Below are 27,164 nucleotides of genomic sequence, written 5' to 3'. Positions count from 1 at the left end.
CGTGGAACCCGAACGATGCTACCCGACAGCGCGCACGCAGGTTACTGCTCAGAAAAAACTCTGGATTCGAAGCTGACGTCAGGGAATTCTAAGGTAAGAAAGCTGCAGCTAGAAGTCTCTATCAGATACTGCTGACTCTGTGGCTAGGGCAATAGGCATGTCAGTTAGCACCTGCAGGCATGCTTGGTTGAGAAAATCTGGATTCTTCCATGACGTGCAGAATACCTTAATGGACATCTGCCCATCTTGGAGGTGGAGATCAGGGGAATATGTCTTCCAACTAGGCAGGCTCCACATAAATCTGCTAAAGTTGCGTGTTATACGTCTGGTTCTAAAGGCCTTGCTGCTGTCCATTAAGGGAAGGTTAGTGCAGGCTCCCACAGGCTGCCATGTTGGGTGGACCGCCTGTCAGAGTGACTGCGCAGGGTCCTCCAACAAATCTACGCATTCTACAACTGCTTGAGGGTACATTGGGTGACAGCAATTGAGTGTGTTTGATTTACCACCTGAAATGGAAGATGCCAGCCTTGATGCCCTTCTACTATATCAATTTATGGCGGCCACTGGGACAAATTTGTAGACTGGTGTGTTTGTAATACTGACCCTTTACAAGCAAGGCTGTCTTACGTCCTTTGTGTTGTCTGTAGCCCACCAAGACCTTGCAGTGGGCACTACTTACTTACGCCAACTACCCCTCCTGGTGTATAAGCCATCAACCAGGACTCTCCAGCCACCTCTATACTGGACTTTTCTTTCTGTCTGACTCTAGGTGTATAATATCTCCTTGTAGTCAGACTTCAGGCCTCAGCGCCAGATGTTTCTTAGCCTTCCTCTTTTACTTGAGGGTTCCAGTTCAGTGCTTCCCTAGTCATGTTTGATGCAGACTTGTGCCCTGTCCAGCCCCAGTACATTCATGAACAGGGAGTTGTTAAAGTCCGCTGCCGTTGGTCATTGTTACTGATGGTGTTTGGCCAGCAGATTTGGAGGATTTTCCTCGGCCAGCTATTGTTGAAGGTCTGGACTTTGTTGGTGGTAGTCACTGTTATCCTCCAAGATTCTGCTCCTTACACAAGGACTGCTTTTACATTGGTGTTAAAAAGCATGATCTTGGTTTGCTGTGTTGGGTCCTTGGAGCTCCAGATCTTCTTTAGCTGAATGAAGGCAACCCTTGATTTGCTGATTCTTACCTTGGCATTGGCATCTGTGCCTCAGTGCTTATCTGTGACACTGCCCGGGTTAGGTGAACACCTCATTCTCTTCTGGTGCATCACCTGCAAGAGTGACTGCAGTTGTACTGGGTGTTTTGGGGATCTTTAACCGTTTACATTGATTGTACCAAAGAACATTGGGGGTCATTCTGACCCCGGCGGTCATGGACCGCCGGGGCCAGGGTTGGAGGGAGCACCGCCAACAGGCTGGCGGTGCTCCACAGGGTATTCTGACCGCGGCGGTTCAGCCGCGGCCAGAAAGGGAAAACCGGCGGTCTCCCGCCGGTTTTCCGCTGCCCTGGGAATCCCCCATGGCGGCGCAGCTTGCTGCGCCGCCATGGGGGATTCTGACACCCCATACCGCCATCCTGTTCCTGGCGGTTCGCCCGCCAGGAACAGGATGGCGGTATGGGGTGTCGTGGGGCCCCTGGGGGCCTCTGCAGTGCCCATGCCAATGCCATGGGCACTGCAGGGGCCCCCGTAAGAGGGCCCCACTTTGTATTTCAGTGTCTGCCTTGCAGACACTGAATTACGCGACGGGTGCCACTGCACCCGTCGCACCTTCCCACTCCGCCGGCTCAATTCTGAGCCGGCGTCCACGTGGGAAGGATGATTTGCACTGGGCTGGCGGGCGGCCTTTTGGCGGTCGCCCGCCAGCCCAGTGCAAATCCCAAAATACCCTCAGCGGTCTTTCGACCGCAGAGCGGTATTTTGGAGGGGGGAACTCTGGTGGGCGGCCTCCGCCGCCCGCCAGGGTGAGAATCACCCCCATAGTGTGGGAACCAACTTTTTGAGAGGTTCTTTGGAACAGTGAAGAGGAAGACTGGGCAGAAGATGACCTTTTTGAGGTGGATATTTCTCTGCTTTAAAATCTACAACATAATTGTAAAGAAACAACCTCCATAAGGTCCAAGAATCCATTCCACCAGGGCTGAGGCTGCTACCCCTGCATTGAAAAGCAGAGTGCCTCTTTGAGATCTGCTAGGCTGAAGCATGGAGATCAGTGCAAAAGTTCATGAAGCACTACTGCCTTGACAGTAAGGTCCAGTGCGAAGAACAGTTTGCCCACTTGTTCCTACAAGACGTTTTGTTCTGAGCCTGCTCCAAAGACCCTGCAGATGCAGAAGTACTGCTTTGGCATCTATTCAAAGGTGAGTAATCTGCAGTTAAAAGTTTCCATCGGATGAGCAAGTTACTTAGCATTGGTGTAATGCTCTTTCTGTTGGGTACTGTGGTAGGCTGGCTCAGTTTATGGTGTACACCAGTGATTCCCATCCTGTGGGCCAGGAGCCCCTGGGGATCCGCAAAGCCTACTCGGTTTGTCCGCGAAGCCTCCTCAGGGGGTCCGTAATTGCTTAAGAAATTAACTAATATGAATAGATTAATAAAATGTATATAAATAAAGTGGCTAAATGTACAGTTGAGAATTTTAAAACGTCCTGTAATTGTCAAGGACTTTGAAATTGGAGACTAAGAGGTAAATTAGTATCCTCAGATTGATTCATGGGAGCAGTGCAGGTGCATCAATCAGAATATAGTATAGAGGATGTGTGGCAATTGAATTTATAAAACTCCAACCTTTCTATTAAAATTAGATTTCTTTTTTGTTTTATTTATAATTGTTTTCATATTAAATAAAATGTTATCATTTGTGTATGTGTTTGATGAATGCTTGTTTCTATATTTTTTGTGTATTACTTTGCGTTTCAAATCCTTGACATTGTTAAGGCTGTGGTCCCCAGCCTCCATTAATGACTCACAGTGGAGGGGGGGGTGGGTTCCAGTAATGATAAAGTTGAGGTTCTCAGAAGTCAAAAGGTTGGGTGTGCAACTATGGTGTGGCACCCTATACTGAGTCCAAGCAACCCGTAGTGATAGTGAATAGGTGTAGGAAGCTGGCTCTGTAAATACTATATCAAAATAAATTATAGGGGCACATTGCGATCCCAGTGGTAAAATCCGCCTACCGCCTCGGCGACGGCCACCAAAAGACCGTCATCGAGGCTACCAGCTGTCTGCCCTAATATGACCACAGCTGGATTTCCGTCAGAAGGATGGCAGAAATCCGGCTGTGGCCATGATGGCGGTAAGGTGGCACTGCTGCCAGCAGCAGCGTCACACCAGTTGACTGCCACAGACCGTATCATGACCCATGATACGGCCTGGCGGTGTTCTGCTGGCAAATGCTGCTGCTGGCAGCAGAGCCCCATCCCGTCTCCTGCCGGAGGACGCCCTGACAACAGGTAAGTCGGGTGCTCCAACAGGGAAGGGGGGTGGAGTAGAGTCTGGGGAGGGGGAGATGGCGTGGAAGACCCCTATCAGTGACAGGGAAGGGATTCCCTGTCACTGATAGTGCCTACTGCCGTGGTTTTCGTGGCAGTAAGGTTGCCACGAAAACCATGGCGGTGGGGGGTTCATAATCGGGCAGGTGGGTAAGTGACGGCCGCCGAGGCGGTCGGTGTGGTACATTCGCCAATGTCTTAATATGGAGAAAAGGACCGCCAGCCTGTTGACAGTACTTTCCTCCATATTAACGCCATCTGCCGGGGTCATAATGACCCCCATAGTGTGTACAGAGTCCAGGGATCCCCAGAGGCTTAACAGAGGCTAAAGTCGATTATACTAACCCACTCTATTGTGGTAGCTTTGGTCGAGTAGTTGGAGGAATGTGCAAAGTAGTTGTTGTACACACACACAGCAATAAAAGAACCACACACAATGACTAACTCCAGGCTAATGGTTTTAATTTAGCAAAAATATATTTTGTTACTCTATTTCTAGAACCACAACATTTTGTTTGCAGGTAAGTACATTTGCAAGTAAGTATACAACATATGTATCAACATCACTTTGTTTCACTTTGGCAAGTTAACCGTTTTTCAAGAACATAGCAAATATCTGTTTAAAAAGTTGACAGTGCAATTTTCAGAGACCGTTCTAGGGAGGAAGAAAAGTTAGTACAGTTTTGAGGTAAGTACAAGACTTACAGTTTCAGTCTCCTGGGGTTAGGATGTCCACAGGTTGGGGTTCAAGTTAACTGCAAACACCCACCACCAGCAATTCCCGGGGACCTACTGTGGACCGGTGGGCAACCTGTACACGGGTCATAGACTTCGGGTGCAGAGTGGGTAGGACTCGCGGATCCAGGGAAGGTTTTGAGTCCTTTGTTGGAGTTTCTTTGTGGACAGGGCCACTGTCCACTGGAGATCTTGGGCCACTGGTGTGCAGGCGGTCCTCTTGAGGCTTTTAAGATGTTGCTGGCCCTGCAGAATGCGTCGTCTTTTTGTAGCAGGTCTTCAGAAGCTGGAGACAGGCCTGTGGGGCTGGGGCCAAATCAGTTGGTGTCGTCAGTCTTCTCCTCCGGGTGTCAGCTTAGTAGTCTTTCTTCTTTCTTCTTCTTGAGGGTGCCAGGAATCTGACTGGCTAGGTTCAGGGGAGCCCTTCAATCCTGGATTTAGGGACAATACAGGGGACAGAGGGCAGTAGCCAATTGCTACTATCCCTGAGGGTGACTACACCCTTCTGGTATCTACTCCCTTTGGAGAGTGGGACACAGACCTAACCTTATTGGTCCCTTTCCTCCAAACCAGGATGGAGGATTCTGCAAGGAGGGGGTGACTTAAGTTCTGGACACTTTAGGGGTGATCCTGGTTGAGGTGGTGACCTTGTTTTTCCTAATTATCCCTCTGGACTTGCTGCCAAAATTGGGGCTTTGTCGGGGGCTGGGCATTTCCACTACCTGGAGTGTTCTGGGACATTTTAACACAAAGCCTAAGCCTTTGAGGCTCACCGCTAGGTGTTATATTTCCTGCAGGGGGGAGGTGTGAAGCACCTCCACCCAGTGCAGGCTTTGTTTCTGGCCTCAGGGAGCACAACGGCTCTCACCCCAGGGGGTCAGAAACTCGTCTCTCAGTGGCAGGCTGGCACAGACGAGTCAGTCCTGCACTGCAGGATTGGCTAAAATAAAGGGGGCGTCTCTAATATTCCCTCTGTGTGAATTGTTTAATAAATCAAACACTGGCATCAGTGTGGGTTTATTCGGCTGAGAAGTTTGATACTAAACTTCCTAGTATTCAGTGTTGCCGTTATGGAGCTGTGGAGTTCGTTTTGACAAACTCCAAGACCATATACTTAATATGGCCACCCTGTACTTGCAATGTCTAAGAATGGACTTGGACACTTTAGGGGCATATTGCTCATGCAGCTAAGCCCTCACCGGTGGTATAGTGCACCCTGCCTTAGGGCTTTAAGGCTTGCTAGAGGGGTGACTTACCTATGCCACAGGTAGTGTTTTTTTTTTTGTGTTGTATTTTTTATTATTTTCACATCGTTAAACAGGTGTACAAAAGCAAACAAAGCCGAACCCTTCAGGGCTTGTGTGACACATACAATCTGTGTTCCATCGTATACATACATGTCAAATTAGGAAACAATTTAAACCAATATTAATATTTGCGATATATAACCATTATTGCCAGTATATTGATCTCATAACAATAAATAGAGTACAACAGATCAAGGAGGTTCTCACACCTTATCTTATTATGATATAACTGTGGGTGTAGGTTATTATCCGTTCCGGGGTACATCTGTATGGCAGCAGAGTTATACTAGTGGTAGGATTCAGTAGTAGTCTGATGATCTCTCAGTATCCTATTCCGTATCTCCAAGAGGGAGGGTCAAATTATTGCTTTTTGTTTCTACCCCTAGGGATAAACCTTCCCTAAATAAGCCCGGGGAGCAGGATAGGGTAATTGCAAAAAGGGGGATATAGGGGCTCGGCGGGTGATGATGCGTGGAGAATAATTCAGAATGATCTCCGTTTAGGGAATAATGGCTGAGGGTTAGGGGAATTTTTCTATCATAATATGGGGGAGGGTGATGTTCCGCTCTTGACATGGGAGGGGAGGTTTGAGGGTGGGGCTCAAGTTAGGGATCTAGGGATATCAAACATAGGAGTATCGGAGTTCCCTAGAAGTAATAGTGCAAGTAACAAGAACAGGTAATTCGCGAAACTATTTATATCAACGATGAGATAATCTGGCGCAAGAAGTGAGAATTATCCTATGGATAGAGGATGTTCAGATCAGAAAGGTAGTGTTGGTAAAGGTGATGATGAAAGTAGCCCTAGAAAGGAGATAATAATAATAATAATAATGGTGACTGAGGAGGAAAAGCCAAGATCATAGGAAAAGGGTAGGGGTTGTAAAGCTGGAGTCATAGGATAAGCAGAGCGATGTTAATACGAAGAAGGGGGGATGGAAAAGAATAGGTTAATGAAGATGTGGATGTAGAGATAGGGGAATACAGGGAGTGGTGGGGTTAGGGAAATGAAATATCTATGCTAGGTTGTGAATGGGCATTCAATAAGAATATCGTTGTTGGAGCAGATCAAGGGGAAAGGAAGAGGGACATAATGTAGCAGTGGTCAATGTTGAATGAGTTTATGGAGTAGAGGTGAGGCTTCGCTTGTGTAGTTTAGTTGTGGGCTCTCGTGGGGAAAGCTTAATTCGTCATTTCGGAGATAAAGGGTAACCAGGTTTGTAAGAGTACGTCAGTTTTATCCTGTAAATCAAATATGAGTCGCTCATGGGAGGCCGCCTGATATTTGCAACGATCCATTCTTCAAGGGAAGGGACAGCTGTTGCACCCCAATGTCTGAGGATGCATAATTTTGCCGTGGCCAATGCGGTGTGTAGTAGGCGGCCTTGGGGTCGGGAGAGATGATGTAACTCCCCAGTATCATGCAGTAGTAGAAGGAATGGGGTGAGGAGTATTGGTAGGGGTAGCACTTCCCTAAGAGTGTTTTCTACTGCCCGCCAAAAAGGTTGTATAGCTGAACAATCATGTAAAATATGGGTTAGGTCACAGTGGGTGTGGGAGCATCTCCAGCAGGACGCATTGGGTAAGAGTCACGCCACGTATAGTTTCTGGGGGGTCCAATACCAGTCATGCAGAGTGTTAAAAAGACAACATTTTAGGCGGGCCTCACGAGCTCCTCAGTCTCTGGCCTCAATCAAGTCAGCCCAGTCCTCTGAGTCATAGTCATTCTGTAGGCGAGCCTGCCATTTAATCTTAAGGGAGTTAAGGAGGGGTAGTGAGAAAAGGTGCCGGTTCAGTACTGCTTGTAGTCCAGATACAGCCCCCTTCAATTGGCCCCACGTTTCTAGATATTGGAGTATCGGGGAGTGTACAAGTCGTCGGGGAAGGCACCCTAGCCGTTGTACTAGACAGTGTCGTAGTTGTAGATAACGCCACGAGTAATGTTCAGGGAGATCAAATTTGTCTCTGAGTTCTCCGGACGTCTTCCAGGTGTCTCCAGAAATAAGCTGGTCTATCCGCATGATACCTTTTAGGTACCAGTCCCTCCAGTAAATAGTCTTCCCCCCTATCTGAAACCCTTTATTGCCCCCATAGGGGGGCTCTATCATATAGATGTGGGTCTATTTTCAAGGAGCGATGTGCCTATCGCCAAACTTTTCTCATGGCTCCAGTTATGGGGTTGGTGGATCGTCGATCCGTCAGGCCTGTATTGTATATCATCTGGAGGCCGTGTGGAGCGTCCGCAAGCGTTCTTTCCACTTCCACCCAAAGTGGTGGGTCTCGTGCATTCGGGAGTAGGAAGATCAGCTGTGAGAGATGTAATGCGGAGGTGTAATGTTCAACTGAGGGTAGGTTTACACCTCCGAATTCACGCCGGGCTAGTAATGTGGATCTAGGTAATCGTGGGCGTATGGATCCCCAGGCGAAAGCACGGATACAACGGTCAATCTCTCGGAGTAGAGCTAGTGGTATATGTAGGGGGAACATACCCAGGACATAGAGAAATCTTGGGAGGGTTACCATTTGCACCGCTTGCACTCTGCCCCACATGGAAAATCCCAGCTGTTTCCACTTCTTGAAGTCTCGCTTCATATTGTTAATTAAGGGGTCTAAGTTATCTGTCACTATGTTTTCTAGACCTCTATTTATGTCAATGCCCAGGTAACGAAGACATGAATGTTTCCATTTGACCGGTAAGCCTTGTAAGGAGGTGCTGACTGTTATAGGGGATAGAGGTAGTGCTTCGCTTTCATCCCAGTTTATCCGGTAGCCCGAGAGATGTTAATATCCGCTTAAGGGCTGGGAGAGAATTGGGTAGGTCAGTGTGGGTGAGCAAAATATCATCTGCATAGACGTAAATGGTAGAGCACCCGCTTGGGAGTGAAATTCCTGATATCAGGTTGGAGCTCCAGATTACCGCTGCTAGGGGCTCTACGGACAGCAGGAATAGTAGAGGGGATAACGGGCAGCCCTGTCGAGTTCCTCTGTGGATCAGGAAGGTGTTGGAAAGAAACCCTCCACAGTTTACCTGGGCTGTCAGAGTCATAGAGTAATCGTACTCTATTGATGAAATTATTCCCTAATCCAAAACGTTTTAGGACTTCGAAGAGATACCACCATTCTATTCGGTCAAATGCTTTCTCAGCATCTAATGAAAGGGCAAGAGCTTTTTCCCACGAATCTCGTGCTGTCCAAATGGTGTGGAAGAATGTACGGAGATGGTTCCTTGATGAGCGACCCGGTACAAAGCCTACTTGAGTGTGGTAAATTAGGGAAGGAATGACTTTTTTGAGTCGTGTCACTAATATCCCCGTTAACATTTTGATGTCTCCATTGAGTAGGGAGATGGGGCGGTAGCTTCCACAGAGAAGAGGGTCCTTCCCTGGTTTGGGTAAAACTGTGATGGAGGCCTTATTGGAAAGAGGGTGTAGGGATCCTGTGCGGCCGACCCCCTGGAATGCCTCGTATAAGGTTTCAACAGTGTCAACCCCGGACCATTTATAGAATTCAGATGTAAACCCGTCCTCTCCTGGTGCTTTATGATATGATAAGTTGGCTATTGCCTTTTGATTCTCCACTTTACTGATATCACCCTCTAATTGAGCTCTACCTTCAGACGTGAGAAAAGGTATGTGTGCTCCTTGTAGAAAGGCATCTACACAGTCAGTGGCCTCTACTGTTTCTGGGGTATATAGGGTTTGATAATAGCAGATGTGTGAGAAGTACGTTGTCTCGGTTGTTTATTGCTGGTATAGCTAGTGTGGCTTCTCTTTGATGTAGTTGAGCGGCTAGTAGGCGACTCGCTTTCTCACCATGTTCGTAGTGGCGGCTCTTTAGTTTCTGTAATGCATATTCCGCCCGTGAGGTGTAGAGTGAGTTGAGCTCCATTTTAGCTTGTATTCCCTGGTCGTGTGGTCTATACTTTCTTCTAGTTTGGTCTGTTGGTCTCTCCTTTGAGCATTGGAGATGCCAGCATCTCTCCTTAGCTGGCCTCTAATAGTTGCCTTTGCCGCTGCCCATAGAAGTTGGGGTGAGGATACTGAGCCCTTATTGTCCTTAAGGTATGTGGCTAGATGAGTTTTGAGTTGTTCCTTTCCTTTCGGGGTTCGGTATCTGGAGTTGGGGAGACGCCAGGGCTTACGGCCGGACGTGATCATCCCTTGTTCCAATGTTATTAAGACCGGGGACTGATCAGATAGTGCGGCCGTGAGGATGTCCGACAGTCGTATCGATTGCACCAGCCACTGATCGATCAGGAAATAGTTTAGCCGTGATTGGGTCCCATGGACTGAGGAGAGAAAGGTATATTCGCGGTTAGAAGGGTGTGATAGACGCCAACAGTCTAACAGGCCATGATCAGAAAGGATATCATGTAGATCTCGATCTGCATTGTTGCCTGTATCGAGACCGCTTGATCGATCAAGAATGGCATCTTGTACAATGTTCCAGTCTCCTCCAAATATATATTTTGAGGCGCCAATTTGTGTTAATAGACAATTGAGAGAGAGGAAGAAGGTGTGTTTAGAGCCTGTGGGAGCATATATGGAACCTATGCAAATTGTGGAGAGGCCTACCCTGAGTTTGGCGAGGACGTGATGTCCTTCCGGGTCATGCCATCTTTTGAGCAGCCAAAACTGTAGTGAGCGACGAATGAGAATTGCTACCCTGCATCTCCTCCCAGTGCCCTGTGTTCCATCATGTATGGATGGCCGTCCACTAAAGAGCACTTTGCCCACCCAATCTCTACCGATTTTTTTCGGATTCTACTGAGGAGAGGTGTGTTTCTTGCAATAGGGCAATATCAGTATGTTTAGAGCTGAGATAGGATAACACCTTCTGTCATTTGACATAGTGGGTCATACCATGCACATTCCAGGATAGGATTGTGAGTGGAGTTGTCATTCCCATGAGTGTCTTGTAGATGTGATCTAGTCTATGGTGTGTATCTGTTTTTTGTATTTGGCGATGAAAGAAGAAGGGGGAGAAGTAGGGAGAAGGGATGTCAGATGTAGAAAAGCCCCTCCTGAACGTGTAGTGAGGGCGATGCTGTGAAGAGTAATGAGTGTGGTGGATATGGAACCCTCGGTCACTGAGAGGAATAAATATAGTAGATAAAAGGAGAAAATAGAAGAATATTAAATAGGGTGCAGTGAGGGATATAAGAAGTTATAAGGGAGGGAGGACTAGCCTCTAGATGGTCAGGAAGTGGCTGGCAACCTAAATTGATATACAGGTGAAAGGGAGGGTATGAAGCTCTGAAAATAAAGAGCCGGGATGAGTGATAGTGGGAGGAGGGGTAGGAAAGAGAACAGTAGTGAGAAATAACTCATTACTAAAAATTCTATTAAACTGCGGGTATGAACCTGTAGGGTCCCCGCGCCGAAAGGATATTGTTATGGGTTGGGAATACAGTGGGGGGATTGATGGTTCTTAAATAGCCTTGAAGGTCCGTTAGGCAGCCTCCTTGTTATATGTGTTTTGTGTCATGGGGGTGATGGGGCGCTGGGAATTATAGATATGAGGGTCGAGACTTGGAGAAACGGAGATGGTAAATCATTCAGTACCTCTTATATCTGTGAGTATATGTAGTTCATGGTGAGTGTATTGCTAAGTGTTGCAAAGTACCAAAAATTGTGGTGGATAGTGTTGCAGTCTGTGGGAGTGCCCAGATAGAAATTCGGAGGGTATAGACCCAATGCTGGTAAATACAGGATGGGGATAGCGCTATTTTTGTCTCTATCTAAGGAGGGTATTGCCTTATAAATCTGTGTTAGCGGTTGATATTTGTGTCCTCGCTGGTCTATTCTTCATGAGGTGGCTGCGGGGTTTTGTCTGGGGGGTGTGTTTAGGGAGAACCGATAGGTCTACCAGGAACATAGTGTGGTTGTGAGGGTTTGTTGTGCTAGAACCCTGCATACACTTCCCATCTATCGCATGTGAAGGGGATGTTTGACTAATATGGAGCCGTCCTTTCCTGCACCTAGTTTGTAAAATAACCTTGAGGGGTGAGTGCGGAATGGACTCCTCATGGGAGAGGGGTACTTTCAACCTTGTAACGATTATATCAAGAAGACCTGATCGTAGAAAAATAAAGAATACAATCTGTAACAACATATTAACCTGGCATTTACAACCCCTGAAATTGCCACTATTTATCCGGGCAGAAGTCATAATTGTGGCCCTAAACTGGTATGGTAGTAGCATTGCTAATAAATATCGACCGCAATGGATCTTTTACATATAGAAGTATGGGGGTAGGACCCAGATTCCACCCAGATTCCCCCCCCCCCCCCACCACCAAAAAGACAGTCCTCGATTAGATTAATTGGGTTTGCCACTTAGCTGTCCGAAGGTGAGTGTTCCCACAGGCAGTGTTCCCTTAGGGTGGCACAACAAATGCTGCAGCCCTTAGGGACCTTCCCTGGTCACAGGGCCCTTGGTACCACTGGTACCTTTTACAAGGGACTTATCTGTGTGCCAGGGGTGTGCCAGTTGTGGAAACAATGGTACATTGTTAGTGAAAGAACACTGTTGCTGGGGCCTGGTTAGCAGGGTCCCAGCACACTTCTCAGTCAAGTCAGCATCAATATCAGGAAAAACGTGGGGGGGGGGGGGTAGCTGCAACAAGGGCCATTTTCCTACAACGGCCAACTCTTTGTGGGGTATGTGGCAGCAAGGAAAGGTCAGACAGTACAGAAACTAACCATTTTGCGCTGGGTCATTCTCTGTATTGAGATCTGCTACGCCATTCCACCATAGGAAAAGCTGCAACCATGGCATTGGCTTGTGGAGTAACAGTTCTGGACATCTGTCAGGCAGTAACATGGGTGTCTTTGCACATGTTGGCTAAACACTACTACCTGGCTATCTAATAGACTTCTATCTGCAGTGCAGATTCCTTACCTTTAGAATTTTGTGGCAGCCGTTTGGAATCTGGAACTTTTGCAGAGCAGTACCCTTGCCCGGTCCCTCGGTGGTGTCGTTCAAATCCGCGTGGCGTCAGCATCATTGGATCAATCTGTGACGTCTTGTTCGCTTATAAAGGCACCAGTTACGTCGCTTCTTTTCCTTCCGTGCCAGTTAAGCGCAGGTCTGGAATCGAGCTACGCTTTGCCTTTTTTTTAGCAAGCCTTTTTTCAACCTTTTGTCGAAGAATTGTTTCATCTGTGCGAAGATGTCATCTAGGAAGACAGGGTTCAAGCCGTGTGGCGCCTGTCATCGCGCTATGTCGGTGATGAACCTCCACCAGGTTTATCTCTGGTGCCTCTACAGGGACCATGACTCGAAGTCGTGCTCAGACTGCCAGGCCATGGCCCCAAAGGTTTTGAGAAAGCAGTCTCTAAAGCTCATGGTGGCACGCCATTTGACTTTGGTCGGCTCGACTCCTCGGAGGTCCTAGTCCTGCTTAAGGAGGCAGTCGCAGGACCTCTCCAGGATCCTCAAGTCCTCTTCTTCCCACTTGAGGTCCTCGGGCATTCATGGAAGAGGTACAAAAATAAAGACATCCAAGATTACTTGGACTTCACCTCTTCCGTCGACTGACGAGAAGAGTTGGGAACGTCGACATTCCAGGCATGGTTCAGCTGAATCATTGTCAGGGCCAACTTCAAGCCGATCCCACCCCCCAGACCTCACCACCCCAGCTTTTCCAGGAGCTGGAGCGACCTCCACTCAGCTCAGAGTTTTAAAAGGCCATGCATATCTTATTTGCGTGGGCTGTCCCTGCTGGAGCACCATGGAACCCCGTGGGGTGGACAGAGGCCCCATCAGGTTTCACGCTGGTGGCTTCAGCACAATGGGGTCTTTTGGATCCAATATCGGATCCGGAACGATGCTAGGTCCGGACAGTTAATCGCTTCCGGCGTCTCTTCTGAAGTCAACACTACTGGCGCCCACCGGTGACGCAAGCCTCATTCTAATAGCTGATGAGCCAGAACAGCATCACACGTTGCCGATTTCAGTGCCCAGAGGTGCCAGATCATTGTCTGACCATTTTTACGAACAGCCAGGCACTGGTGAGGAATGGGAAGGGTATCAGGAGGCTGTAGAGTCCCAGTTAGAGCCTATTGACTGGAATCAGGAGCTAGGAGAGTTCAGTGGACTGGACACCTCTCCAGATACTGGCATGCTCTCACCTCCTACTGTGGCTACTGAGGAGGGTGTACCACATGCAATGGTGGTACGGAGGGCAGCTGAGGTCCTGGACCTTGAGCTTCCCTCGGTGCAGGTCAAGACTAACATCTTGACAGAGGTGCTTCAGCCGGGTGTTGCTACATCGGGGCTGATGCCTTTAATGAGGCCCTTACTGATGTCCTGCTGGGAACGTGGTCCAAGCCCAGCACAGGGGCTCCTGTGAATAGAACAATTGGCTGCCGCCATCAACCAGCTCCAGAAGTCCCTAGTTTCCTCACCCAACAACCCACCCCGGAGAGCTTGTTGATCCAAGCTCCATATCACGTGGTGCCTTCCCTTCCGCTCCCCTGGATAGGGAATCCAAGAGGCTGGACCAACTTGGGAAGAAGATTTTTCATTCCTCCAGCCTAGCATTGAGGTCGGTAAACACCTCATGCCTATTGGGCCGCTTTTCCCATACACTATAGGATATGGTGGCACAGGTGCTTCCTCGGGTCCTGGAGGACGTGCAGGCCACTCCTTCATAGGCAGTTAAAGCTGGAAGAGATGCAGCCAAGATTACCATCAGGTGTGGTTTGGACACAATGGACTTGCTGGGCAGGGCGATGTCCTCAACAGTGGTCTTTCGATGCCACACCTGCCTACATAGCTCTAGCTTTTCAAGGGTTGTCAGGCAAATTTTAAGGACATGCCCATCGATGGGGACCCAACTTTTTTGGGAAAAGGCAGCCATGGTTCTGTAGCGCTTCAAGGACTTCTACGCTACAGCCAATTCCGTGGGTTTCTCGGCGACCCCTCTCCAACAGTCTGTCTCTTACCCCTTTAGAGGCTTCGGAAGGGCCAGAGTACCATGCCATGCACAGACCAGCCACCATCCTCCGCCAGGTCAGCATCCTGTTCAGGGACAAGGTTGTGGTGCCTTCAGACCCAGAAGGTGTGGCCAGAAGTCATCCACCACCCAGCCCCCACCTACACAGCGTCCAAGCCCTCCTAGTATGATTCTGCAAGACCATGTACGTCCAGTTGGAGGGAGGATTCTATTTCATGTCCCTCACTGACGGCCCATAACATCGAACAAATGGGTCTTCCAGATGTTAGTGAAGGGCTATTCCCTCCCCTTTCAGTCTTTTTCTCCCCCAGTGCCTCCCTCCATATAACAGTGTAGGAAGTTGGCTCTGTATATACTATCTCAAAGTGAGAGATAGTGTGCACAGAGTCCAAATTAGATAATACTAATGCTCTATTTTGTGGTATTGTGGTCGAGCAGTAGGCTTATCAGAGGGTGGTGTTAAGCATTTGTTGTAGACACACAGGCAATAAATGAGGAACACACATTCAAAGACTTAACTGCAGGCCAATAGTTTTTATATAGAAAAATATCTTTTTTTATTTTATTTTAGATCCACAAGATTCAAGATTTGAAGTAAATACATAATATGCAAGGTACTCCACACAGGTAAGTAGGGAACTTTGAATTAGAGCAGTAACATACCCATATAGGTTAAAATGACAATAAGCAATTTTAAAAGTGGACACAGTGCACAAATCAACAGTCCCTGGGGAGGTAAGTAAGGTAATGTTTCTGAGGTAAGTAAAGCACTTACAAGTTCAGTTTCCTGGGCATAGGCAGCCCACCGTTGGGGGTTCAAGGCAACCCCAAAGTCACCGCACCAGCAACACAGGGCCGGTCAGGTGCAGAGGTCAAAGGAGGGCCCAAAACACATAGGCGCCTATGGAGAACAGGGGTGCTCCGGTTCCAGTCTGCCAACAGGTAAGTACCTGCGTCTTTGGAAGGCAGACCAGGGGGGTTCTGTAGAGCACTGGGGGAGACACAAACATGCACTCAAAACACACCCTCAGCGGCACAGGGGCGGCCGGGTGCAGTGTGCTTAGTAGGTGTTGGGTTTTCTGTAGAAATCAATGAAGGGACACTCTAGCAATGCAGACAGGGCACAGGGGGGCTTCTCGGGCCAGCCGCCGACTGGGCTAGGCAGAGGGTCGCCTGATGGTCACTCCTGCACTGGAGTTCGGTTCCTTTCGGTCCTGGGGGCTGCAGGTGCAGTGCTTGGTCCAGGCATCGGGGTCTTTGTTCCAGGAAGTTGCGGTCAGGGTGAGCCTCTTGATCCTCCCTTGCAGGCATCGCTGTGGGGGTGCAGGAGGGGTCATCTCAGGTTACTCACGAGGTTGCAGTCGCCTGGGAGTCCTCTCTGCATTGCCGGTTCTCTGCAGCTCAACCCGGGGGCATCGGGTGCAGAGTGTGAAGTCTCACATTTCCGGCGGGAAGAGTGAGTTGTTTAAAAGTTGCTTCAAAGTTGCAAAAATGTTGCTGTAGGTGAACAGTGCCGCTGTTCTCTGGAGTTTCTTGGTCCTTCAGTTCAGGGCTGTCCTCTGAGGCTTCAAAGGTCACTCGTCCTTGTTGGATGCTTCGCTGTGCAGGTTCTTTGAGTCTAGAGACAGGCCGGTAGGGCTGAGGCCAAGTCAGTTGTCGTCTCCATCGTCTCTGCAGGGCTTTCAGGTCAGCAGTCCTTCTTTGTGTAGTTTGCAGGAATCTGATTTCCTGGTTTCTGGGTTGCCCCTAAATACTAGATTAAGGGGTGTGTTTAGGTCAGGAGGGCAGTAGCCAATGGCTAATGTCCTGGAGGGTGGCTACACCCTCATTGTGCCTCCTCCCTGAGGGGAGAGGGGCACATCCCTAATCCTATTGGGGGAATTCTCCAATCTCAAGATGGAGGTTTTCTAAAGGCAGGGGTCACCTCAGCTCAGGGCACCTTAGGGAAGTCCTGAATGGTGGGTGACTCCTCCCTGTTTTTCTCATTACCTCCTCCAGCCTTGCCGCCAAAAGTGGGGGCAGTGGCCGAGGGGCAGGCATCACCACTAGCTGCGATGCCCTGCAACCTGAAGAAACCAGAAGAACTGCTGACCTACAAGCCTGCAGAGAAGGAGGAAGACGACAACTGCTTTGGCCCCAGCCCTATCGGCCTGTCTCCAACTTCGAAAACCTGCTCCAGCGACGCATCCGACAGGGACCAGCAATCTCTGAAGCCTCAGAGGACTGCCCTGGACTAAAGGACCAAGAAACTCCAGTGAACAGTGGCCCTGTTCAAAACCAGCTACTTCTTTGCAACAAAGAAGCAATTTTCAAGAACTGTGTTTTCCGTCGGACGCGTGAGACTTCACACTCTGCACCCGACGCCCCCGGCTCGAGATCCAGAGAACAAACACCTCAGGGAGGACTCCCCGGTGACTTCGAGCCCGTGAGTAACCAGAGACGACCCCCTGGGCCCCCACAGCGACGCCTGCAGAGAGAACCCAGAGGCTCCCCCTGACAGCGACTGCCTGTAACAAGGGACCTGACGCCTGGAACCAACACTGCATCCGCAGCCCCCAGGACCTGAAGGAACCAAACTTCGACGCAGGAGTGACCCCCAGGCGACCCTCTGCCTAGCCCAGGTGGTGGCTGTCCCGAGAAGCCCCCCCTGTGCCTGCCTGCACCACTAGAGTCCCTCCATTGTTTCCTACCTGAAACCCAACACCTGCTTTGCACACTGCACCCGGCCGCCTCTGTGCCGCTGAGGGTGTATTTTGTGTGCCTACTTGTGTCCCCCCAGTGCTCTACAAAACCCCTCTGGTCTGCCCCCCGAGGACGCAGGTACTTACCTGCTGGCAGACTGGAACCAGAGCACCACTGTTCTCCATATGCGCCTATGTGTTTTGGGCACCTCTTTGACCTCTACACCTGACTGGCCCTGAGCTGCTGGTGTGGTAACTTTGGGGTTGCCTTGAACCCGCAACAGTGGGCTGCCTATGCCCCAGAACTGAGACTTGTAAGTGTTTTACTTACCTCCTAATCTAACCTTTAGTTACCTCCCCCAGGAACTGTTGATTTTTGCAGTGTCCACTTTGAAAATAGCTTATTGCCATTTTTATAAAGACTGTATATGATATTGCTTTTATTCAAAGTTCCTAAAGTAGCCAAGTGAAGTACCTTACATTTAAAGTGTTTAATGTAAATGTTGAACCTGTGGTTCTTAAAATAAACTAAGAAAATATATTTTTCAATATAAAAACCTATTGGCCCGGAGTAAGTCTTTGAGTGTGTGTTCCTCATTTATTGACTGTGTGAGTGCAGCAAATGCTTAACACTACCCTCTGATAAGCCTACTGCTCGACCACGCTACCACAAAATAGAGCATAGAATTATCTACTTTTGCCACTATCTTACCTCTAAGGGGAACCCTTGCACTCTGTGCACACTATTTCTTACTTTGAAATAGAATATACAGAACCAACTTCCTACAAGAGGGAACTGCAAAAGATCTGCAGTAGTGATTAGTGAACTGCGATTGGATCAGAGGCAGACTCCTCTCCCTTGCCCGGCCAGATCTCACAGTAGTGATAGATGCGTCCCTTCTGGGATGCCATGTGAGAGAGGTGGAGATCAGGGGTCTTTGGCGGAATCCGGACTCCATATCAACTTAATGGAGCTCTGGGCGATCCGATTGGCATTGAAAGCATCTCTTCCTGTTGTAAAAGGGAAGATGGTGTAGGTGTTTACGGACAACACCACCTCAATGTGGTACTGCACCAAGCAGGGCGTTGTGGGGTCGTGGACCCTTTGACATGGCTGGAACAACAAGGCATAACTCCGGTGGTTCAACACCTGGCAGGTTCTCTGAACGCCAGGGCAGGCGAACTCAGCGGTCGATGCCTAGCGGATCATGAGTGGTTTCTCTGTCTGGAGGTGGCTCAAGGACTCTTTTAGCAGAGAGTCTCTTTGGCAGAGAGCCTTGGTTAAATCTGTTCACCTCCGCAGAGAACGTACAATGTCAGCACTATTGCACGTTGGAGTTTCCAAAGCAGCAATCGCTAGGTGACGCTTTTCATCGTGAGTGGAGTTCAGGTCTCCTGTACGCTTTTCTGCCCATACCACTCCTGCCTAGAGTTCTCAAGACTATCAAGAACAACAGGGCCCAAGTCATCATAGTGGCTCCGGTTTGGGCACGGAGAGTCTGGTATCTCGAGCTTCTCGAAATGAGCAGCAATCCTCCGATCCGGCTGCCTCTTCAGGAGGCACCGAACCTGTCAACTCTGCGCCTTTGTGCGTGGAGATTGAGTGGCGGCAGTTGATGGCTTTTGATCTTCCTTCCGAAGTCTGTAAAGTTATTTTGGCAGCCAGGCACCCCTCCACTAAAACGGTATATGCCTGCCGTTGGAAACACTTTGTATATTATTGTACAGAAAGGTCTAATGACCCTCTTTTTGCTTCTCTTTTTGGTTTTCTTCTCTTTATTCTTTCCCTAGCCCAGCAGGGTTCTGCTTTGGGGACTCAAGGGTTATCTTTCTGCCTTATCAGCCTTCTCTGTTTTAATCCCCCATTGTACATAGATCCCTCAAAGGGATTGTACGTATGTTTCCTCCTACACCTTTTCGTATGCCCCAATGGGACTTAAATCTGGTCTTCACATTTCTGGTGTGTGCTCCCTTTGAGCCTTTGCACAGCTGTCTCCTCCAGCTGCTCACCATCAAGACAGCCTTCTGAGTGGCAATAACATCTGCGAGGAAGGCCTGTCATCCAAGCCACTGTATCCCACGATCTATCCAGGGAAAGTGGTGCTCATAACTCATGCCTCTTTCCTCCCGAAGGTGGTGACCCCATTTTATCTTGGTCAGAACATCACCCTGCCCACCTTATTTGCTCCACCGCGTCCCTCTCAAGAAGAGGAGAGACTTCATCCACTGGACCCAAAAAGAGCGTTGTCGTTCTACCTTGACCGCACAAAAGAGTTCCGGGTGGATGGCCAACTCTTTGTGGGGTATGTTGGAGCGAAGGAGGGCCGGGTAGTGCAGAAGCGAAACATTTTGCGGCTTGGTCATTCTGTGCATCAAAATCTGCTATGCATTGGCCAAGAAGCAGCCTCCTAAGGGCTTGCAAGCTCATTCTGCCAGGGACAAAGCTGCTACTACTGCTCTAGCTCGAGGTGTAGCAGTCCTGGGGATCTGTCAGGCGGCAACGTGGGCATCTTTTCACACGTTTGCAAAGCATTACTGCTTGGACAGTCTGGCACGAAGAGATGCCACTTTTCCCGTTCAGTCCTCCAGGACTTCTTATTGTAAGAAGTAGTAGCCAAGTCCACCGCCAGGAGTTTATGGCTTGGGTGTCTATTCAAAGGTAAGGAATCTGCAGCTAGAAGTCTCTATCAGATGAACAAGTTACTTCCCTTCGGTAACGCATTATCTGGTAGAGACTCTATCTACCTTCAGATTACTTACACCCACCCATGCCTCCCTGCTCTGCGGATATGTGTAGTAGAGTTAGGGTTTATCCCTTTCAGGGCCCTTGTTTTGCCCAGACAAAATGTTGGTTCTCTCCATGACTGCGCTTCTGGCGTGGAAGTGTTGTGAGTAAAAGAACTGACGTACCTTTGCCTGGGTGGTGCCTTTACAGACGATCCTGATGTCACAAGCGGCTCCAAGGACGCTGACGAAACCACGCGGAGCCGGACGACGCACGCGGAGCCGAATGATGCCACCCGTCGACTGCCAAGGCCTCCCTTTCTAAGGCTGGCTGTTGCTGCTGCAGCCTCAGCTTGGCCTCCTCCATTCTCAGTTTCCTGAGTTCCATGTCTAGGGAATCTTCCACTGGAGTTGAACAGTGGGTCCCCTCAGATACTGAGGAGATGTGAGAGTGGACAGAAGAGGATCTATTTCTGTCCTTGGACACGGTCTCAACCAGCCAAATACATACAATTTCATTAGACAGACATAACTTTTATTTCCAATCTTATGTATGTAATTCATCTTTATTATATATCACTAAAGGTGGATGTAGGAAGTTGGCTCTGTATGTACTATTTCAAAGTAAGAAATAGCATGCACGGAGTCCAAGGGTTCCCCTCAGAGGTAAGATAGTGGCAAAAAGAGATAATTCTAATGCTCTATTTTGTGGTAGTGTGGTCGAGCAGTAGGCTTATCAGAGGGCAGTGTTAAGCATTTGTTGTACACACACAGGCAATAAATGAGGAACACACACTCAAAGACAATTCCAGACCAATGGGTTTTTGTATAGAAAAATATATTTTCTTAGTTTATTTTAAGAACCACAGGTTCAAGATTTACAATCAATACTTCAAATGAAAGGTATTTCACTTAGGTAACTTAGGAACTTTGAATCAGCGAAATAGCATGCACAGTTTTCACAAAAATGGCAATAAGCTATTTTAAAACTAGACAGTGCAAATTTCAACAGTTCCTGGGGGCGGTAAGTGTTTGTTAGTTTTGCAGGTAAGGAAACCACCTACAGGGTCCAAAGTTGGGTCCAAGGTAGCTCACCGTTGGGGGTTCAGGGCAACCCCAAAGTTACCACACCAGCAGCTCAGGGCCGGTCGGGTGCAGAGGTCAAAGTGGTGCCCAAAACACACAGGCTTCAATGGAGAAAGGGGTGCCCCGGTTCCAGTCTGCCAGCAGGTAGGTACCCGCGACGTCGGAGGGCAGACCAGGGGGGTTTTGTAGGGCACTGGGGGGGGGGGGGGGGACAAGTCAGCACAAAAAGTACACCCTCAGCGGCACGGGGGCGGCCGGGTGCAGAGTGCAAACAGGCATTGGGTTTGCAATTGGTTTCAATGGGAGACCCAGGGGACTCTTCAGCGAAGCAGGCGGGGGGGGGGGCTCCTTGGGGTAGCCACCACCTGGGAAAGGGAGAGGGCCACCTGGGGGTCACTTCTGCACTGGAGGTCGGATCCTTCAGGTCCTGGGGGCTGCGGGTGCAATGTCTTTACCAGGCGTCGGGTTCTTAGAAGCAGGCGGTCGGGGGAGCCGCTGGATTTCCTCTGCAGGTGTCGCTGGGAGGGGGGGGTCAACTCTGGCTACTCACAGGGTCGTAGTCGCCAGGGAGTCCTCCCTGTAGTGTTGTTTCTCTGCAGGTTGAGCCAGGGGCGTCAGGTGCAAAGTCTCACGCTTCCGGCAGGAAACGTGGAGTCCTTTTAAAGTTGTTTCTTTGTTGCAAAGTTCTTTCTTCTTTGGAGCAGAGCCGCTGTCCTCAGGAGTTCTTGGTCCTTTTAGATGCAGGGTAGTCCTCTGAGGCTTCAGAGGTCGCTGGACCCTGTGGAACGCGTCACTGTTGCAGTGTTTCTTGAAGTGGGGAGACAGGCCCGTAGAGCTGGGGCCAAAGCAGTTGGTGTCTCCGTCTTCCCTGCAGGGCTTTCAGGTCAGCAGTCCTTCTTCGTCTTCAGGTTGCAGGAATCTATCTTGCTAGGTTCTGGGAGCCCCTAAATACTCAATTTAGGGGGGTGTTTAGGTCTGGGGGGTTAGTAGCCAATGGCTACTAGCCCTAAGGGTGGCTACACCCTCTTTGTGCCTCCTCCCTGCGAGGAGGGGGGCACGTCCCTAATCCTATTGGGGGAATCCTCCATCTGCAAGATGGAGGATTTCTAAAAGTCAGAGTCCCCTCAGCTCAGGACACCTTAGGGGCTGTCCTGACTGGCCAGTGACTCCTCCTTGTTTTTCTCATTATCTCCTCCGGCCTTGCCGCCAAAAGTGGGGCCGTGGCCGGAGGGGGCGGGCATCTCCACTAGCTGGAGTGCCCTGGGGCGCTGTAACAAAGGAGGTGAGCCTTTGAGGCTCACCGCTAGGTGTTACAGTTCCTGCAGGGGTAGGTGAGAAGCACCTCCACCCAGTACAGGCTTTGTTACTAGCCACAGAGTGACAAAGGCACTCTCCCCATGTGGCCAGCAACATGTCTGGTGTGTGGCAGGCTGGTAAAACTAGTCAGCCCACACTGGAAGTCGGGTATGTTTTCAGGGGGCATCTCTAAGATGCCCTCTGGGGTGTATTTCACAATAAAATGTACACTGGCATCAGTGTGCATTTATTGTGCTGAGAAGTTTGATACCAGTTTTCAGCGTAGCCATTATGGTGCTGTGGAGTTCGTGTATGACAGACTCCCAGACCATATACTCTTATGGCTACCCTGCACTTACAATGTCTAAGGTTTTGCTTAGACACTGTAGGGGCATAGTGCTCATGCACCTATGCCCTCACCTATGGTATAGTGCACCCTGCCTTAGGGCTGTAAGGCCTGCTAGAGGGGTGACTTATCTATGCCATAGGCAGTGTGAGGTTGGCATGGCACCCTGAGGGGAGTGCCATGTCGACTTAGTCATTTTCTCCCCACCAGCACACACAAGCTGGCAAGCAGTGTGTCTGTGCTGAGTGAGGGGTCCCCAGGGTGGCATAAGGCATGCTGCAGCCCTTAGAGACCTTCCCTGGCATCAGGGCCCTTGGTCCCAGGGGTACCAGTTACAAGGGACTTACCTGGATGCCAGGGTGTGCCAATTGTGGAAACAAAGGTACAGTTTTAGGGAAAGAACACTGGTGCTGGGGCCTGGTTAGCAGCCTCAGCACACTTTCAAATCATAACTTGGCATCAGCAAAGGCAAAAAGTCAGGGGGTAACCATGCCAAGGAGGCATTTCCTTACAGTGGACATAAGAAACACTACTAGGCAATACCTACACAAAGAAAAAGGCAATGTTCTCCCAGCCCACAAATACAAGACAACATAAACCAACAACTGTACTGATCTAAAAAGTACCTCATTCACACCCTCTCATACCCAGACTCAACCAAGCTACTCTACACAACAACTATTAAAAAATCTACTCCAGTGTGCTCCAGAAAGAGCCATATGAACATTTTACATGAGGTATACAAAGTCAAATGTAACAAGCATGAATTGATAATCTTCATATTTGATAATACTGTGGAGAGTCACATTTATATTAAAAACATAACAAGAAAAGTCCAAAACAAAATCTCCAAGTTCTGTGCCAGTCAGGGCTAACAAATGAAACACAGTGCCTACGCGTGTTTCAGTGTTACTCTTACTAGAAGACCACTTTCATCAGGGCAGTTCCAATTTCGCAGAGGATTGAGTGGGAGAATATTGTAGAAGACACCATACTGTGTGGATAAAGTCACTTCCTATGGATCAGTTTCTTACACCACCTTTCTATGTGGACAAGGCCACTTCTGAAATTATTCAGAAAGATACATGTTCATGTTCCCAGACAAGGTGGTACTTTGAACTCGTGCCTCTTCCCTTCACCCCCTTCCCTCCTCCCACCCGCACCCCCCCCCCCCCCCCCCAAAACCTCACTGCCCCAGTGGGTGAGCTCATTTCAGCTGGATCAGAACACCATCCTGCCCACCTTGTTTGCTCCCCCACATCCCTCTAAAGAAGAGGAGCGACTCCACCGGCTCGACCCAAAAAAGAACATTATAGTTTTACTTTAACAGCACAAAAGAGTTCCGGGTGGGTGACAAAATCTTTGTAGGGTATGTGGGAGCAAAGAAAGGTCGGCAGTGCAGAAACGAACCATCTCGTGCTGGGTTGTTCTCTGTATTAAGATTTGCTACCCACTGGCCTACAAGCAGCCTCCTGAGGGCTTGTGAGCTCATTCCACCAAGGGCAAGGAAGCTACCTTAGCACGGGGTGTTCCAGATTTGAACATCTGTCAGGCAGTGTCGTGGGCGTCCTTGCAGACGTTTGCAAGACGTTAATGCCTCAGCAATCAGGTCCGTGGAAACTGACACTTTGCCCATTCCAGCTAGATATAGGCCCTCATTCCGACCCTGGCGGTTTCAAACCGCCAGGGTGGAGGGCAGAGGAAGCACTGCCAACAGGCTGGCGGTGCTTCCCGGGCCATTCTGACCGCGGCGGTAAAGCCGCGGTCAGAAAAGGGAAACCGGCGGTTTCCCGCCGGTTTTCCCCTGGCCCAGGGAATCCTCCATGGCGGCGCTGCTTGCAGCGCCGCCATGGGGATTCCGACCCCCTTCCCGCCAGCCTGTTCCTGGCGGTTTACACCGCCAGGAAGAGGCTGGCGGGAACGGTGTCGTGGGGCCCCCTAACAGGGCCCCTCAAAGATTTTCAGTGTCTGCTTTGCAGACACTGAAAATCGCGACGGGTGCCACTGCACCCGTCGCACCCCTGCAAATCCGCCGGCTACATTCGGAGCCGGCTTCCTCTTTGCAGGGGCTTTCCCGCTGGGCCGGCGGGCGATCTTTTGGAGATCGCCCGCCGGCCCAGCGGGAAAGTTGTAATGACCCCCGCGGTCATTTGACCGCGGGGCGGTCTTTTGGAGGTTTCCGCCCGGCGGGCGGTGCCCGCCGGTGTCGGAATGACCCCCATAGTCTCTACCAGAAAATGCGTTAACAAACGTGAGTGAGTTGTTCGATGCTGCAAATGCAAGAAGGTTCTACCTGTGATTAATTCTAGTAATATCTCCATTTGGCATTTGGGAGAAAGGGCCTGATTTAGAGTTTGGCAGATGGGATTACTCCATCACTAAAGTGACGGATATCCCGTCCGCTGTATTAGTCTTCCATTATATCCAATGGAATTCATAATACAGCGGCTGAGAGATCTGTCACCTTTGTGATGGAGTAACCCATCTGCCAAACACTAAATCAGGCCCTTAGTCATGACAGCTGGAAATGCAATGCCTGCTTCTGTGAAACCTATTATTAGTTGTTCATTGAAAAGCAGACAGTCTTGATACTGTCTTTCAAAGGAGCAGAGCCCCCATAGGGGCTGTTTGAATGGTCAAGCTTCTGAGAAGCATAAAAGTGTAATTGTAGATCCTCCAGTAACTTAGACATTCCTCTCAGAGTGAGGACATCAAAGGCATACCCTTTCTGGGCTGGTATTTTGAGCAACTGCCAGTAGTGACATCTTTCAGGAAAAAGCTTTAAGAGCAATTTCCAGACTAGTCCGGATAGGGGTGCATGTTGTATTTTGAGTGACTGTGGCTCCCACAGTGACACCCTTCATATCATTAAGGAGAGAGACACTTAATAATCTTTGAGGGGAAGAATCATTTTGCATCACTGCACTTCCCCTTGTGAATCCAGGCCAGTCGCACCCCACGCATCAGAGAGCTCTGCAACTTAACCATAGAATAATCATTGACAAGCATACTGAAATATGCAGGCCACTTCTGTTCCTCAATCCTTACTCCGGTGGCTTTAACAGTTGGTTAATTAGTCAATGCAAACAGCTCGTTCTGATGTTTACAGTTCTTACCTATCATAGGTGAGGAGGGTTTCATCTGCTTTTAGTCTCAAGACACCTGCCACTCCTCTAGTGAACCCATTAATTAAACCCTCCTGTCCTAGAGAAAAGACCTTGTGATGAACCATCCTTTCACCGTTTTGCAGAGGGTTTAAAAAAATCCCATAGATGGTCTTCAGGAGGATTTTGTCCCTTTACTGCTGCTGGGTTGAAGAAGTTAAGACCCCTACAGCATGATCCTTCCTTTTTGATAAATCATCCAGTACTTGATTCATTGTGTATGCCTCCAATTCTTGAGGAAAACCAACAATGGAGGGGTGGGTCAGGAAGGAGGCTTTGAGTGTTAATATAGGACATCTAGAAGACACAGAGAGTATTGTTGCACTAGCACAACTTGATGTTCAAGTGTCAGAAAGATTTTCTGAGGCCAGCCTATGTAATCCTTAGATTTGGATGATCCATAGAGAGGCAACAGTTTAAGTGTAAGGACCAGTAGAGGAGATTTAGGGTCTCTGAGTACTGTTTGAGAGATTTTAAGAATCAGTAAGACTGAGGGCTTCTAGGAGCCTATGAGGAAGGGCAAATTTGCATTTGCAAGTTATTGGTTGCATTTAAAGCCAGTACACAAAAGGTCTTTGGTGCTCTGCGGGTTAACAGTCTGGCCTCCTGACAGAAGATGAAGTATCTCTGTCCAGCTAAACATATCTGTGTCCTCTCATGAATAGTAGATACTATCTGAGGGTGTTTTATAGTGGTATAAGGCAGTCTGACTGTTTCTGAGGTAGGCTGATGAGGGCGTTTGACAATAATGTTTATTTTTAACATCTGGAGAGTCGGTCCTGGCAGGATGAGGGGACTGAAGGTCAGTTAATAATCTGATCATCTGTTGAGTGTCTTCAGTTGTCAGCTGAGCACTTCCGATGGTCAGTGAGCCTCTCCGTCTCAGATGATCAGTCAAGTATCTCTTACAGTCAGTTGTGTGCCTCTGATGGAGAGCCATTAGAAGACTGGCTACCAGATTTCGCTGTTAGGGTTTTTGAGATCCAGGTAGTGATCTTTGAGGGGTAGCTTAGGTAATGTGCAAGCAAGCTAAGGCCTCTGAGATGGAACAAAAAAGTATTTTAAAACATGCTGAGGACACCTTCACAGATTCTCAGTTGCTGTAGGTGGTATAGCGGTGAGGGTAAGAATAGTCCAGGGGCTTTGAGTGAGATGTGCACTGCGGGGGCCTCTGTACTATGCACCCTGCTGGACACACCTTTAACAATTTTGAGGGTTACCTGCAGGGAGGACTTGTATCCTTTAATGTCGCCACAGTCAAACGTCCCTTACCCTCTTAACCTACCATAAACTATGGCTGCAGTATTCAGCGTTCAGTTTTCGAAAGTAGGGTCAGTCAACTTACATAGGAGGGCAGGTACAGGCAATTCTTTT

At 49.1% G+C, this 27,164-nt stretch overlaps 1 protein-coding gene across 13 annotated transcripts in view; it reads left to right on the top strand.

Annotated features, from left to right (window-relative positions):
- BAZ2B (bromodomain adjacent to zinc finger domain 2B) overlaps positions 1–27,164 on the top strand; it is a 1,256,112-nt gene that overhangs the window by 1,066,314 nt on the left and 162,634 nt on the right. The gene's annotated exons all lie outside the window — the stretch shown is intronic.

This window comes from Pleurodeles waltl, chromosome 3_1 (genome assembly GCF_031143425.1).
Source record: "Pleurodeles waltl isolate 20211129_DDA chromosome 3_1, aPleWal1.hap1.20221129, whole genome shotgun sequence".
Classification (NCBI taxonomy): domain Eukaryota; kingdom Metazoa; phylum Chordata; class Amphibia; order Caudata; family Salamandridae; genus Pleurodeles; species Pleurodeles waltl.
This window is presented reverse-complemented; position numbering and strand designations above follow the sequence as displayed.